Source organism: Ochotona curzoniae, unplaced genomic scaffold, assembly GCF_017591425.1.
Source record: "Ochotona curzoniae isolate NIBS_2020 unplaced genomic scaffold, NIBS_Ocur_1.0 contig_2754, whole genome shotgun sequence".
In the NCBI taxonomy this organism is placed as follows: domain Eukaryota; kingdom Metazoa; phylum Chordata; class Mammalia; order Lagomorpha; family Ochotonidae; genus Ochotona; species Ochotona curzoniae.
This window is the reverse complement of record NW_024465582.1, coordinates 3,217,639-3,232,394: the sequence shown is the minus strand read 5'-3', so window position 1 is coordinate 3,232,394 and position 14,756 is coordinate 3,217,639. Positions and strand designations below refer to the sequence as shown.

The following is a 14,756-nucleotide window of genomic DNA, read 5'->3' as shown; positions in this document are numbered from 1 at the left end:
ATATGGTTGTCAGTCACTGAACTCCTAAGATGTTACTTTGTTAAACACGGAATGTCATGAAAAAAATCCTTGAATGCGTATTCTTAAAAATCCTCTATCCTCAGAATGTATACAGTGTGGTGACTATGTCGTGCATTCAACATGTGCAGTTTCTCTAAGCTTTTAGGAAAGCCATATCTGACCAAAGACGCATCACACATCCAGTAAGTGATAAAACACAAAACGTTACTTTGAGAGAAAATAAACTTTGGCATTGATAATTCCTTGAGAACGCTCACTGTGTCAGAGGTCGTGCTGTGGACGTTTATTTTCTTACCTGTGTTCGAGCCCGCATCTCTACCTTTAGGAAGACTTCCCAACGAGAGTTTGAAGGGCAGTTGTGTAAGCTTGCTCCTGGAAAACAAACAAAAGAGGAGGGCAAATGGTGCTTCACAAGGACCCCGATAGGAAACTAGACGGAATAAGGAATGCGTGTTTTTGGAAATCTTACATGAAGTATTTCTGCCAGTTTCATTATCTCTCATTTTTTCAAAGATTTGTTTATTTGAAACACAGAGCTACACACATGCGAACACATGCACACGCAGAGAAAAAGAGAGAGAGAGAAATCAGTCCTACCAACTAGCTCACTTCCCAAATGGCCACAACAGGTAGGGATGCTCCAGGTTGAAGCCAGGAGCCAGAAGACTCCTCTGGGTCTCCTACCAGGGTGTAGGGGTCCAACCACCCTCTGTCGGATTTCCAGGCACATTGGTGGGGAGCTGGATGGAAAGTGAAGCAGCCGGGCATCAAGTAGCACCAAATGGGCTGCCAGTCCACAAGCAAGTGACTACAACTCAGCGCTGGCCCTTCGTCTCTCTCATGTTGCCCCCAAGTCAGATTCCCGTGCCAGTTCACAGAATGAGGAATGAGCAGCATTCTATAGCCTGCAGCATGCCTTGTCTGAGTACATGGAGGCAGAACATGAAATACTCTCAGGAGACTCTACACTGAAAACTTAGGATACAAGCAATACACTTGGGTTACAGTCATTTTTTAAAGGATTTGTTTTGGAAGAGATTAAGAAGGGGGAGGAAAGAAAAAGATGTTTCATCTCTAACCTCACATCCTACATGACCACGATGCTAACGCTGGGCAAGGCCAAAGCTAGGAACTTCATCAGGGCCTCCCACAAGGCAGGCAGAGCTCCAAACACTCATGCTATCATTGACTGCTTTTCCTAGGCCATTATTAGGGAGAGATGGATCGGAAGCAGAGCGGCCAGGACTTGAACCAGCAGCCACATGGGTTACACTGTGTCATGTAGCAGCCTCACCAGCAGCACAACAACACCAGCCCGAATTTCAGTGCATACTTATGCCATTCTTACTAAAATTCAAAATTTTTGAAGCAGCTTATACCTAATGACCCCAAACAATAAAGATTACAGGTATTCTGATAGGCTATTTAAAATCTAAATTGACATGTGTCCAGTTCTTTTTGTAGACTGTCAATTATTTGAAAATACTGGTTTGAAGTAATTTTGCTAACTTATCTTCTTAATAAAGAAAAGTCAGAACTCCAGTTGACATTAGTCTAATTCGTTAGTTTTAAATTCTCCAAGGAATAGAAAGCTGCCTTACTACCTTTTAGTATAATAGGATAATGTAGGATTTTCACTGATGTTGCAAATGCTATCAAATGTAGGTAAAATAGAGGCCAATAATAAGGTACAAATACATCAATTTTCACTTAGTATATAATTGCATAAATGTACACTACAGAGGGAAAACATCAATTTCCTGTGCTTAATTAGCAGATGTAGCAATGTATTATGCATTACAGTCATATTGGTATTTTCTTTACTAATATGTATTTAGACGGTAAAATTTAACATTTAATGTGGAGCCTCACTGAATTTATATGACTGCCTTTCATTAGAGGTTTCCTTCCTAATATGCAGAGGTAGGAGCGCACTGCTTGCAACTTCCGATAAGCTGTGACAGGTCTGGCCTGACTAGTCACAAATCCTCCCCATGCCACATTCACCAGGCACTGTGCAGTAAACTTTACAACAGCTGCTTGAGAAATCCATTTATGAAAGTATGCTGTAAGTTAAATCATAGTACTACTTAGAATCCTAGAAATATATATATTATCCTGTGGCCTGGTTCACTTTTAAATCCTCTTAAAATGCTTAGGTAACCCCTCTACAAGGTGAGATCATTCATATTAAGCTTATGTTAGCATTTAAAAATTGGAAACACGTGAAATGCACAACCTCTGTCAGAGCTGTAATGTCAGCCCAGCATTGTGAAGATTCCTGTCAGTCATTCTCAAGTTGCATTCAGACAGCGTTCACAAGGATGGCACAGTGGCACAGTAGGCTGAATGATGCCTGCATCTCCTACGATTGTTCTGGCTCTAGTCCCTGCTTTTCTGCTCCAGCTCTATCTCCCTGCTAATGTAGAAAAGCAACATATGGTGGCCCACGAACTTGGACCCTTCCTACCTACATCAAAGACACAGATGGAGTTTCTCGTTCCTGATGTGGGCCTGAACTAGCTCTGGCTGTTGAAGGCATCTGAGGATGGAAGTGTGCTTGCTCACTCACTCTCTCTGTCATCCCACCTTTCAAGAAAACAAATAAATCTTTAGAAATTTGTGGGGTGCCATGACACATGCATAAATTGTGTAGTGTCTAATCAAAGCACACACACACACACACATCCCTTCCAACAGTTAGCATTTCCTTATGGTAAAAATATACAAAATGCAAAATGTTCTCTTTTAGGTTTTTAAGTACAGAAATACACAGTATGTTATCACTATCTACAGTCACCCAACTGTGAGACGGAATTCCAGAACGCCTTACTCCTAAGCTGGCCATAACTTAGTAACAATTATATCCTCAAATTTTAAATGAACTGAAGATATTCATTTAAAAAGAAGCTGTAATGTAGGCAATGACTACTGGTTACACCTACTTAGGTCATAGCTCAGATGGCTTTAACAAATACAGTTACACTGTTCATTGTAAATAGTGGGACCTCTTAGGGAAATACCATGTATCTCTCTTGGTAACATTCCATTTGTGGGCAGTAAAATGCATGTAATGGTGCAAATTAAGCATAGGGTAAGTGACTAGATCGTATTAATGGGGGAACACTGGAAGATCAATAGCACAAAGAGGAAGAAGGGATTTTTAACTGGCAAGTTGTGAGTGGTAGTGAAGGACTCTGCACGAGGAAATGTGAGCATATTCAGATGTGAAAAAAAGACTGATCAGACACATTCCATGATCATTTACTCTTCTGTCAATCATAGAAATTAATGTGACAAATACTGCTAGAAGCAAGCAATAAAATTATCCACTTTGGGAGGTTGGAGCTGAGACATTAAACACATTACACAACTCCATCATTGATTTCATTCATTTTTTGTTTACATTTAGAGACCAATCAGTAATACTTGCTTAGGTAGAAAAATGTATGGCATTTTTGTTAGGTCTACTTCTAGACTGACATTTCTATAGGTTGAGTCAGAAAAAAAATGTTTATTTCCTCCTGCTTTCTGAAGATAAACAGAAGTTTGGATAACTTCAATATTTTTTCATAATAATGGGTAGAAAACAAGACTCTTCTAGAGTGAAGATATTTACAAGATTTCCGATAAGTACGACATGGTGTGAGTGCAGTAAACTCAGAAATGTCCCCTCCGTGTCCACACAAATGCTTACTATTTTTGGCCAACAAACTTAAGATCCATCTTCACCAATATTTAGTGATATTAGATTCTCTGTATGTTCCCAGGACTGTGCCCATCCTCTTCAGGATGAGGATGTGTGTTGTCAGCAGAGCAGGGTTTGATGTTTATATTCAACAAAATCAGGGATTAGGTTAGCTTGAGCATCTGTATCCTAGGAAAAGGCTAATGTTCTCCAAAGGCAATGGAAGTAAGCATTTAACGAATAAGGAAAGTCAAGCTATCAGATGTTCCAACACAGACATTCACTGACCCATGAGATTATACATATTAACGGGGCTCCATGAGACACTTGTAGGCACACACTGTGCAATGTCCAGTCATGACAGACATACCTATCTCCTCAAACATCTAGCATTTCTTGATGATGAAAACATTCAAAATCTTCCCTTTTTCTTTTTCCAGAAGCACACTGTACGTTTGCCATGACCTGCAGTGCCTCTACTGTGTGACAGAATACCGGGATTTCCTACTCTCATCTGCTTTGTGTGGATGAACTATTCTTTCACGTTGCATGTCAGACTCCGTATCTGTGGTGTTCTGAAGTAAAGGCCACTCTGATTAGTTTCATTAAATGATTTCCGGAGCCGTCTTCCCACCCATGTTGCTGGTCGGTAGTCCCGTCTAAAGTCTGGAAGGGTGCTTGACCTCTTTGTTCTTGGGAATAAAGTACATGTGATGAAGAACACTGTGTTACCTGCCAGCCCCTGTTGGCCAAATGGGGGCCCGGGGATGGTCAAGTCCACACTGAGTCGATCCTGGACTTCCATGGCTCTGTGCAGGACAGAACTGCACTAACCAAGATCTTCCCTATCTTGTCCCAGGTTAGAGTTTGCCAAAGGGAGGATACGCCAGTTATCTGAAAGTGTCCTCATAGCTGGGTGGAAGGTGAGAGGTCACTGTGACACCCCAGTGAAAACCCTCCAGCTCACAGCCACTGACTCCCGAGACCTGCCTCTCCCTGTTAGTGTCAGGCACATACCTGGCACGCGGCATCGGCTCGACTTTGGAGAGCAGTTTCTTCAGGCCTATACATTATGGAATATGTTCTGGACAGATTAAACCTTTATTTCCCAAAGATTTACAGCAATCTCTGCTCTGCCTTATTTTTACAAATCATGAAGAAATATGCGCACACTAAGCTCTTGTCGTGTTATTTTAATTGTAAATTTATTTGGAGAGACAGGAGAGAGAGTATGAATCTCTCGGTTATTTGCTGTTTTAATCCTCAAATGCCCGCAACAGCTAGGGCTGGGCCAGGTCACAGCGGGGAGCCAGCATGCCAACTCAAGTGTGCCAGGGACCCAGAGGCTTCCAATACACCTGCTGGCTCCCAAGAAGCAGGAATAGGACGAGGAGCTGGGTCTCCCACCCACACGCGCTGATCCAGCACGGGGAGTACTGACTGCCAAGCAAAGTCCAGTCCGCCACCCCCTCAGATTTTAGAGGCATCTTCTGCCAGTACTAGCTTTGGTCTAATTGATTAACACCACAGTATTCTTTTTTTAAATTGAAATCAGATTTGAAAGCAAATGGACATGATTTCATAATATTCATCACAGTTTTCTTTAGGTGGGCCATCCTTCCAATTTTAAGTATTCGGAAATAAATGTTTTTTCAGTATTTTTTCAAGTAAGCTTGCTGAAATCATGTAAAATAATTTACATTCAGTCCAGATCCTTAATTCCTGCATATCTGGTTTAAATTCTCAACACACACAGCCGACTTACCAACTTCTATTGCTTCTCCTTCTGTTTTTTGAATACTCGTAAGACAAAGCACTATCATAAATCTTAATAGATGTGTAAAATCTCTTGAATAGGCTGGGTTATCTTAAAAGAAATTAGTTTACAATTGACGTGATTTCTCTTTGAAGTAGAAAAGAACTCAATGATATTTTCTCACATCCGTTTTCTAATTAACATGGAAAAAATAAAAAGTAGAATCCAAACCAATTAACTTTCAGAGACAATGATTTTTGTGGACAATAAAACTTATTTTACACACCCTTAGAACAAGATAAGAAAACTATAAATTTTTATGGAAATGTGTATCTATGGAAGAACTATGTAGACAGGTTTTAAAAATCATACACTAACTGCTCTGCACCTAAACTGTTGACATATGTCTTGTTAGAGTTATAAGTCAGTCTAGACTTCCCGAAAAAAGAGCCAGGTTCAGCAGAATTACGCTTCAACGCTACAAAAAGCTAAATATTACAATGAAAATAGACACGAGATAGCTGAATAGCAATCCACAGCCATTTTAAGGTGTATAGAACCTGGTTGTATATAAACTAAAATCGAAATGTCAATGAAGAAGTCACAGGATGTGGTTAAGAACTTGCATTTTTTTTTTAACATACTGGTTACTCAATACTATGTCCAATAATTCCATAATGTTATAAATTGTTGTTATAAATTATTATGTTGGGGCTTTTAATCGATCGGGATGATACTCTGCCGGCTTTACCTTCAGACCAGAGACGGTCTCCCCAAGAAACCGTTGAACTTATCTGGGCAATAAGATACTGGACTCTATGCTTGGAAGATGCTTGCAATGAAAGATCTCAACTGAACTTGAATTGTGGCAATGCAGCAAGGTGGAGGAATCCACCATGGGGGAAGGGTTCGGAGAGGGGTGGGGGGAATCCCAGTACCTATAAAACTGTGTCACACATAATGCAATGTAGTTAATAAAAACAAACAGTAAGAAAAAATCATATACTTCAAATAAATAAAAGATACTGACTATTCAGATACAAAACTAATATTCAAGGTCAATATATTTTACAAAAGAAATAACAGTTAATGTGATGAAGTTACTTATTCCATAAAGCCAATGAAAACAGATACAATTTCTAGCATTAAAATTTACAGGACGTGTACAAAGCACTTAGGAATGAAGCTTCAAGTTGCCACAAGGGAAGTGTAGAAGATATGAATGGCAGGAAGATCCTGTCACAGGCTTTACAAAGCTTCACTTTCTAGAAGACATTTCGTACAAATTAGCCCAGGAATTAGTGATAACACTGGAGACAGAAACAGACTCCCCCGACCCCCATATTGCCTGAGGAATTTACAAGCAACAAAGATCGGTGAAGAGGTAAGACATTTTCAAAACTCAGTTAGGATAACTTTGGACTATGCGTACTAAAGCGAAATAGCAAATAATCAGACAAAAGCAGTGATTGGGACAGTAGAGCTATGGAGTCCAACTCTTTGGGCCATGACGGAGTAAAAGGAGTACATTTACATCACTGGTTACGGCCCTCCAAAAAAATTAGACAAAAAATGGAACAGATATTGAGAAAACAAGGACATGATTGTGAAACAAATGCGTGAACACAGGCCATTTGTAGCCCAGAGCACGTGCACTGGGAGCCGAGCAGCTCGACCTGTGGACCAAAGAGATGAAGACGAGCTCTGACGCAACCACAGGTCTTCAGAGAGAAAGCGCAGGTATGGGGAGGGCCTCTGACTACCCAGCAGACACTAATTAGCATATACAAATGAAGAAAACACCCAAGTCTGGGAAAAAAAGGTGTAGAATTAGTGGGAGTGGTACATGGCACTCACATGATAAGAGACTGGTATATATACCTGCTTGCAAAGTAAGAAAACTTCATAATTCATTCTGGTCATGGAGCATCCAGAAGGCTCTTGCCTCGCTGTTTGCAAGAGTTAGCCTTGAATTAAATATAGCTCATGTCCTGACTTTATACCTTAAAAGTAAGGCTCAAAGGGATCAGATAATTATTCAAGTGGTTTAACTGAGACCCACAACAAAGTTTCTGCATATTTATACGAATTCATATGAAGGAGAGTACTTCTAGTCCTAAATGCTTTGAAGAAAAACATGGATGGACTCAATCACATTTAAAAAACAGTAACAACACACACAGACACAGCTGAAATCAAGCAACTTAATGAATATTTATAGTGTACATGCCAAAGTGTGGGTGCTATTTCAAATTAATCACAGTATCCAGAAAGGACATAAAAATTCAGAAGTACAACGTAGTTTCAAGCATCAGTTTCCAGCATTAGAATTCAACAGGACTGCAAGTTTCAGACTTGGTTGGCAGCAGCAAGAACAAAGGAAGGGAGCAGGCACCGTGAGGTTGCTCCTGGCAATGAACACTGCTGGAGATTCTGTGCTGGTGTCGTCCCCTGCCACAAAGAACTGGAGGCCACTGGCTTCGACACAAACTCAGTAAACCATAGAACGCCAATGGCCACGTCAGTCCAACAGCAAGTGATCTGTCCACTGAGCATTGCCCTGGGCATGAATGCTTGCTGGCAGGGCCACAGCCTGGTGGGACTGTTATCGCTCCATCTCCAGGTCTTTGTCAACATCTTTCATTGACTAAGCTGTCTTGGCCACTGAGTATTCAGGGAGATAAGTGACAGTTTCTAGACTGCTCGTTTTGTTTGTATCTTAGTATTTCTTCTTTTTTTCTATTGCTCTATGAGCCGTGTGTCTAAACAAATGAAAATGAGATATGAGTTTCCTATACTCAATTATTACTTTGAAAAACACTTTTTAGTCCTTAATATTAGGAAAAGTAACAAAACTGTTTTATAAAATACGTAAAAGCACAGATGTTCACAATTACAAATAAGTTACAATTCTGTGGGAAATCATGGCATAAGAAAAGCCAACTCTCCAACATCACACACCAGTGAGAAAAGGGAAGCGATTTTCTTTAATCCAAACACCCTGGATGCCAAAGGGAACATGTCATGCATCAGCTGGAGGAGGCTCCAGGTTATGTGTGAAATTCTCAGGTGTAGAGAATTCAGAAGTTAGGGCATGAAGCCCTCAAATTCAAAAAGCACCTCTAGCTGCAGATTATCACTTCTGAGGAATAATAGCATGATGTAGGCAAACGACAAAGCCCCAGCTCATCCTTGCTGGACCCTAGACCTGCAGGGAAAACAGCCTGCGTTTGCAGCAATACCTCCACAGTTTTCAATGGTGGGCAAAGTTCTGATAGGACACAGCTGGAGGAGCATGGGAGGATGGCACAGGCGGTTCACAGCAACCCTGGTAAAGCTGGAGGACAGAAAGTTGGGAGACAAATGACACAAAAAGTGGACGGTAAATGTGGAGACCCCATTATAATAAAACTGCTCATTTGCAATATCCCCCTCCTCTCCTCCATATTGCATTCACACACAAGGCAAGCATCTGCAGCTCATGCCACTGACAGCAGCCCCTGGAAACGCCAAGGAAATGAAGCTGCGCATGGGTGAGAATGAATGAGGACCAGGGACAGGCAACTGAGAATCTGTGCTAAGGAAAAATTGAGATAATATGCTTGGTTAACTGCCTTCTTTCCAGCCCATTCAAAAGAATTATGTCATGAAGATGAGCTAAGTATCCCATTAGCTCTATTTTTTATTCTACAATTTCTCTCCCAGCAGTGAAATAGAACTACCAGTGAGCAGGATTTCTCACCGTTATTCTCCATATGTGGTTTATTCTTTTACTCCACATGACTCCATCCTGAGGAGGAGCTCAAATTAATAGGGCATTATAAGCAAAATCATTCTAGAAGAATGTGGAAGGATTCACATATTTTCCCCTCACTCAAGCCGGACTGAGAATCTCTGCTCTCCGTGTTTCATGCTCAACGGCTCCCTAGATCAAGCAATCTGATTGCATTCAGAGGATTCGCATGTCTCATAACGTAATTTTTTAAAAAGCATTAAAAGTTGCACTGGTCCTATAACTTGGCATGTTACTATACATTTTTGTTTTGCAAGATCAAACCAAACTTGGAAGTGACCTTCCTGAGTGTATGGGAGGGAACGAGGAGACACCACCTGCAAGGGCTTTACAAGGATGGGGTCAACAAAGGCAAGGGGCTGACACTACTCCTAACCCTAGGCTCGCCTCACGATGCTGCTTCTCCTGGGGCTTGTTTTCAGCCATTAACACAAAGACCAGAAAGATCCTGGAGTCAGGACCATTCTATATGGAAAAGGTGTAAGCAAAGCAGCTCACCTTCTGCAGACTGCCTCCTTCTTGAGCCTCTAAACTCCACCCAGTTTCCCCTGGAGTGGCCCTGGGGCGTGGGGAGTTGGGCTAATGTGTATCACGTGTCTTTAGCCACTCAGCCCTCCTTGGGTCCTCAGCTCTGTTCTCTGTATATTTTCCAAGGTGACGGAAATCAGGAGTCAAAGACCTCTTCGACCGCTTTGGCCATCAGCATCTTGCACAAGTTACTGCAGTCCATAGGGCATCCAGCCACCATAGCAGGTGTGTGGTAGATGGCTCTGGATCTTTTGCCTGCTTGGCCTATGAGGGAGGTCATAAGGAGGCAGCATATCATGTCCCCTGGGGACCACACTACTGTCTTTGCTCACTGAGACCTCAGCCTGACCTGATCACCAGCCATAGCAATGAGAACGGTGGGCTGCAGCCCAGTTTCTCTTCCCTGTCCTCAGACGAGCTGTGCTGGGACTCCCTTGATAAGCAACTCTGAAAAGTCAGTGTGGTCCCAGATTGGTGTGCATGACCCTCAGCTGACCTACCAGCCATGCATGTTGTACATGACCTGTTACGTGATTATAGGGTCCAGAGAAACAGACTTGTCTGCTAGACAATTAGAGTGTCATTGTTGGGTGGAGGACTGTCAGAAGCCGTTCTGCCTTCTTCTTTGTTGGTCTATATAAGTTTGTGCTTGCTTTACAATAAATGGACTCGTTCAACCAGACTGTCTCTGGCGGCTACTGCTGCTGCTGCTGAACACCACCACCACACCCCGTCCGTGGTTTCAGGGTCAGGAAATCCCTGGGAGATGCATCGCACAATGGTGAATCCGAGTGTTCCTACCTGGGAAGCCCTCCAGGATCAGGATGCTAGAGAACACTCAGAAAGGGAAAAAAATGCTTTTAACTTCACTGGCTAATCATATCAGTCCTTTTATGCTAGGAGGCCCAAGATACCACATGATTTTATTTGGGTTCTTGCTAAGCACACGTAAGTCTTTGATTTGTTTTATTAGAATTGAAGAGAAAAAACCTAAGAAATCAAACATCAAGGACCTGGCACGGTAGCCCAACAACTCAAGGATCACATATGGACGCCGGTTCGTTTTCCTCCTGCTCCATTTTCTGTCCAGTGACCTGCCTAAGGTTTGAGAAAGCAGAGAATGGCTTTGGGACTCTGCACCCACGTAGTGCACCCAGAGGAAGCTCCTGGCTCCTGGCTTTGGATCAGCTTAGCTCTGGCCATTGTGGTAACTTAGGGAGTGAACCAGCATATAGACGATCTTCCTCTCTCTTTTTCTCTGTAAAATCAGACTTTCCAACAAAAATAAATAAATCTTTATAAAAAAAAGGAAATAAAATGTCAATAAAGTTCAACATACCATCTAGAGCAAAACTGAAACTCCACATTCAGCAAACTTTGAATTAACTATTTACTCTCTTTTTTGAGCTAGCTACCTGTGTGTCCTGTTTCATTTTCCCCTCAAAGATTCAAAACCCTTTTATTTGAAAGACAAATTTGCAGAGAGAAAGAAGGAGCTGCCAACCACGGACTCACCCTGCACATGGACACAACATGCAGAGCTGGGCTGGTCTGAAGCCAGAAACCAGGAGCTTCTTCTGGGTCTCTGCAAGCCCTTGGGTTGCCTTCTGGCTGCTTTTCCAGGCACGTTAACAGGGAGCTCCATTGGAAGTGGAGCAGCTGGGACTTGAACTGGTAACTATGTGGGATGTCAGCACTGCAGGCAGAGGCTCAAAATACTACATCATGGCACCCACTCTACCTTTATTCTTTTTGAAAAAATAATTCATTTCATTATTCCATCATACAATTCCATAGATTCGTGGATTTTCCTACCCCTCTCCCTATATCCGCCCCCTGCCTTCCTACCGATTTCCCAATGCCATTACAATAATGTAGTCCTTCATAAGCAGTCATAAGTCCATCATTCTGCTATTTAAGTGTATCCTGACATTGTAGGCATGGACAGTGGCGAAGTCCAATATCCTATTGTCAAAATACACTCAATGACTTCATTAGGAGTCCATCTTTGATTTGTAAGTAAAGATGCACGCTGCATTGTATCTTCACTTCTGTATGTCACAGTCTCTACTACACAGTTGCTATACATTCCCTTAAATGAAAACCATAAAACAAAAGAATAGAAAGAAAAATAGAAAATTTATAAGAAGGTGAATTTAACTAACACGCTACTGAATGACCAATGTGTCATGGCAGAACTGAAACTCAAAGACCTTCCTGAAGCAAATGATGCTACTGTGTGATCTATGAGTCAGTGAGGAAATTAATAAAACAAAAACTTTTTTGAATGAATAAAAATAAAAACAAAAATATCAAACCCCTTAAAGTGGAGAAAAACAGTACTAAAAGGCTAGTCATGTAACATTTTGCCAGAAGTTTACCTTATATCAGAGAGAACATATGCTACTTATCCTTTTGGGATTGACTTGTTTCACTGAGCATAATGGTCTCCACATGAGACCATTGTGTTGCAAATAGTAGAATTTCATTCTTTCTCATGGCTGAGTAATATTACATGGAATAGATGTACCACCTTTTTTTTATCCACTCCTCTTTGGATGCACATCTGGATTGTTTCCATGTCTTTGCTATTGTAGATTGTGTTGCTGTAAATATAGAATTATAGATCCCTTTCTCATCTGCAGATTCCATTTCCTCTGGATATATTCCCAGAAGTGGGTCATTCGGCAGGTCAATTTTCAGTTCTCTCAGCTCTCTCCATATTGACTTCCATAGTGGTTGCACTAGCCTACACTCTCACCACCTGTGAAGGAGTGTATATTTCTCCCCATATCCATGCCAACAGCAATTGTTAGTGGGGTTCTGAATGTAGGCCAGTCTCACCAGAGTTGGCTGGAACCTCCATGTGGATTTCATTTGTATTTCCCTGACAGCTAGGAAGCCTCAGCATTTTTTGTTTTGTTTTCATAGAAAAATGGTGAAATTTAAAAACTGATAGCTTATCAGAACTTTGCTTTCTCAGTTCCTTTGTTATCTAGTGTATGATTTCCATATATTTCTTATCTTTTCAGGGTTGCTTTAAAATGTCAAAGACTATCTGATAAGGAAAGATTAAATTTAGAAGACAGCACTGAAAACTCGAAGCCTTCATGGGTGAGGACAAAATGAAGCAGACTTGCTTTTAACCTTGCCACAAGTTGTCAGAACCACAATTCAATAGTTAAAGTGACTCTTGTGTTCCTCCACCGTAGTAAGCTATAAGAAAGAGCTACATGGTGACATCTTAATATCTCCAGGGGACTTCTGCAAAAGGCATATATATTCAGACATAATTATGTGCATATCCTAAAAATATATTTTTTTTAAAAATGTTTTTGCATTTACTAGAATGATTTACAGAGAAGGAGATACAGAGAAAAAAATTTTTTTGTCTGCCAATTCACTCTGCAAATGGCCGCACTGGCTGGAACTGAGCTGATCTAATATCTAGAGCCAGGAGCTTCTTCCAGGTCTCCTGCATAGGTGCAGGGTCCCAAGGCTTTGGATCATCCTTGACTGCTTTTCCAGGCCACAAGCAGGGAGTTGGATGGCAAGTGGAGCAGCCAGGACAGGAACCGGCATCCAAATGGGATCCTGGTGTGTGCAAGGCAAGGATTTAGCCACTAAGCCACCTCGCCAGACACTGAAACACTTTTTGTATGATACACAGGACAAAAGAAAAAAAAATATCCAGAGAGAAAAGAAAAGTAAAATTGAGATCTACATTTCTGGTTTTGAAAAGCTGACTAATTTGGATCCTTTTTGAAGTCATTAATATGTAGTTGACATGTGCCATGTTTGACTTCATAGCAGTCCTGTGAGAGTAGGAACTCTTTCAGTAATGGGCAGTTGGTTAGATAATTTAATATTAGTTACCATGACAATGAGTAAAAAAGATATTATGTTTTCAAAATTTTCCCATTAGCAATCTGTTACCTACCCAAATAATCTTATGAAGTGTTTTAAACTTCAGATTTGTTTATTTACTTGAGAGTTAGAATTAGACAGAGGGAATAATGTTACTTTGTTTTTAAAACATGAAAGTGGTTCTGATGCTTGCATTATGCAGAGGTTGTCTCTTCGTTGTTTAGTTGCACCTGCCCACACTTAACAGAGAAGAAAATCCAAATGATGCATAACAACAAAAAAAGCCAAATGTTCACCAGCCAGTACTCAGTTAGCTTTGCCGGGGGGTGCGTGACTAGACAAAAGTGTCGATTTTACTATACTTTTTAAAAATTCAAAGTTGAATTTTTTATTACTCCCATTTTTCACATTTGTATAGTAAAAAGTGTCTCTGTCACTTCTGGTATATTTTTATATATGAGCCCAAAACTTCACATCTTGTTTTTTCAAATTAAAAAGTACTATTTTACCCTATGAAATGTGTATGAGATCACACAAGCAAAAACATCGGGATCACTCACACCCTCATGTTTTTATTACTCTCGATAGCAATATATTGCAGATTTACTCCAACTCAAGCAGAGAAATAAATTATTATGTACATTTTGGCACCTTGTTCTGAACAATGAAACACAATATTAAACATTATCACAAATAGTTTCCTCTGAACAACACATAAATCATTTACCTTCCTTGTTTGACTATCGAAAATGACTATAAGATTTAGCTAGATGTATCTATATCAAAAAGCAATAAAGGCAAAGTCTTGTCTACACTACATTGAATATATTTTATTTCACAACTTTATTTTTAGTTTGGATTTATGCTGGGAATTGATGGCTTGTGTTCATTTCTCCTGGGTATAAATAAATCTGTATGATAAAAGGAATGTGCATAATGATTGAGTCACAATAACTGGGCCAAATGAATGGCTCCAAATGAGTGAGTGTGATGTGGAGCATCTGGTATACCTGTGCGGAGGGCTATATGTTCACAAAAGCACACAACACAGAACTGAAGGGTGAGTGCCAGGCAATAAATGCACAACACAGAGAAAATGGGCA

The 14,756-nt window shown here is 40.8% G+C and overlaps 1 long non-coding RNA gene across 1 annotated transcript in view; it reads right to left on the bottom strand.

Annotated features, from left to right (window-relative positions):
• Positions 1–315: 315 nt before the first annotated feature.
• Positions 316–14,756, bottom strand: part of LOC121154427 — a 95,482-nt gene continuing 81,041 nt past the window's right edge. The window contains exon 4 of the long non-coding RNA XR_005883515.1: positions 316–393. This is a non-coding gene — a long non-coding RNA (uncharacterized LOC121154427). The remainder of the gene's footprint in view (positions 394–14,756) is intronic.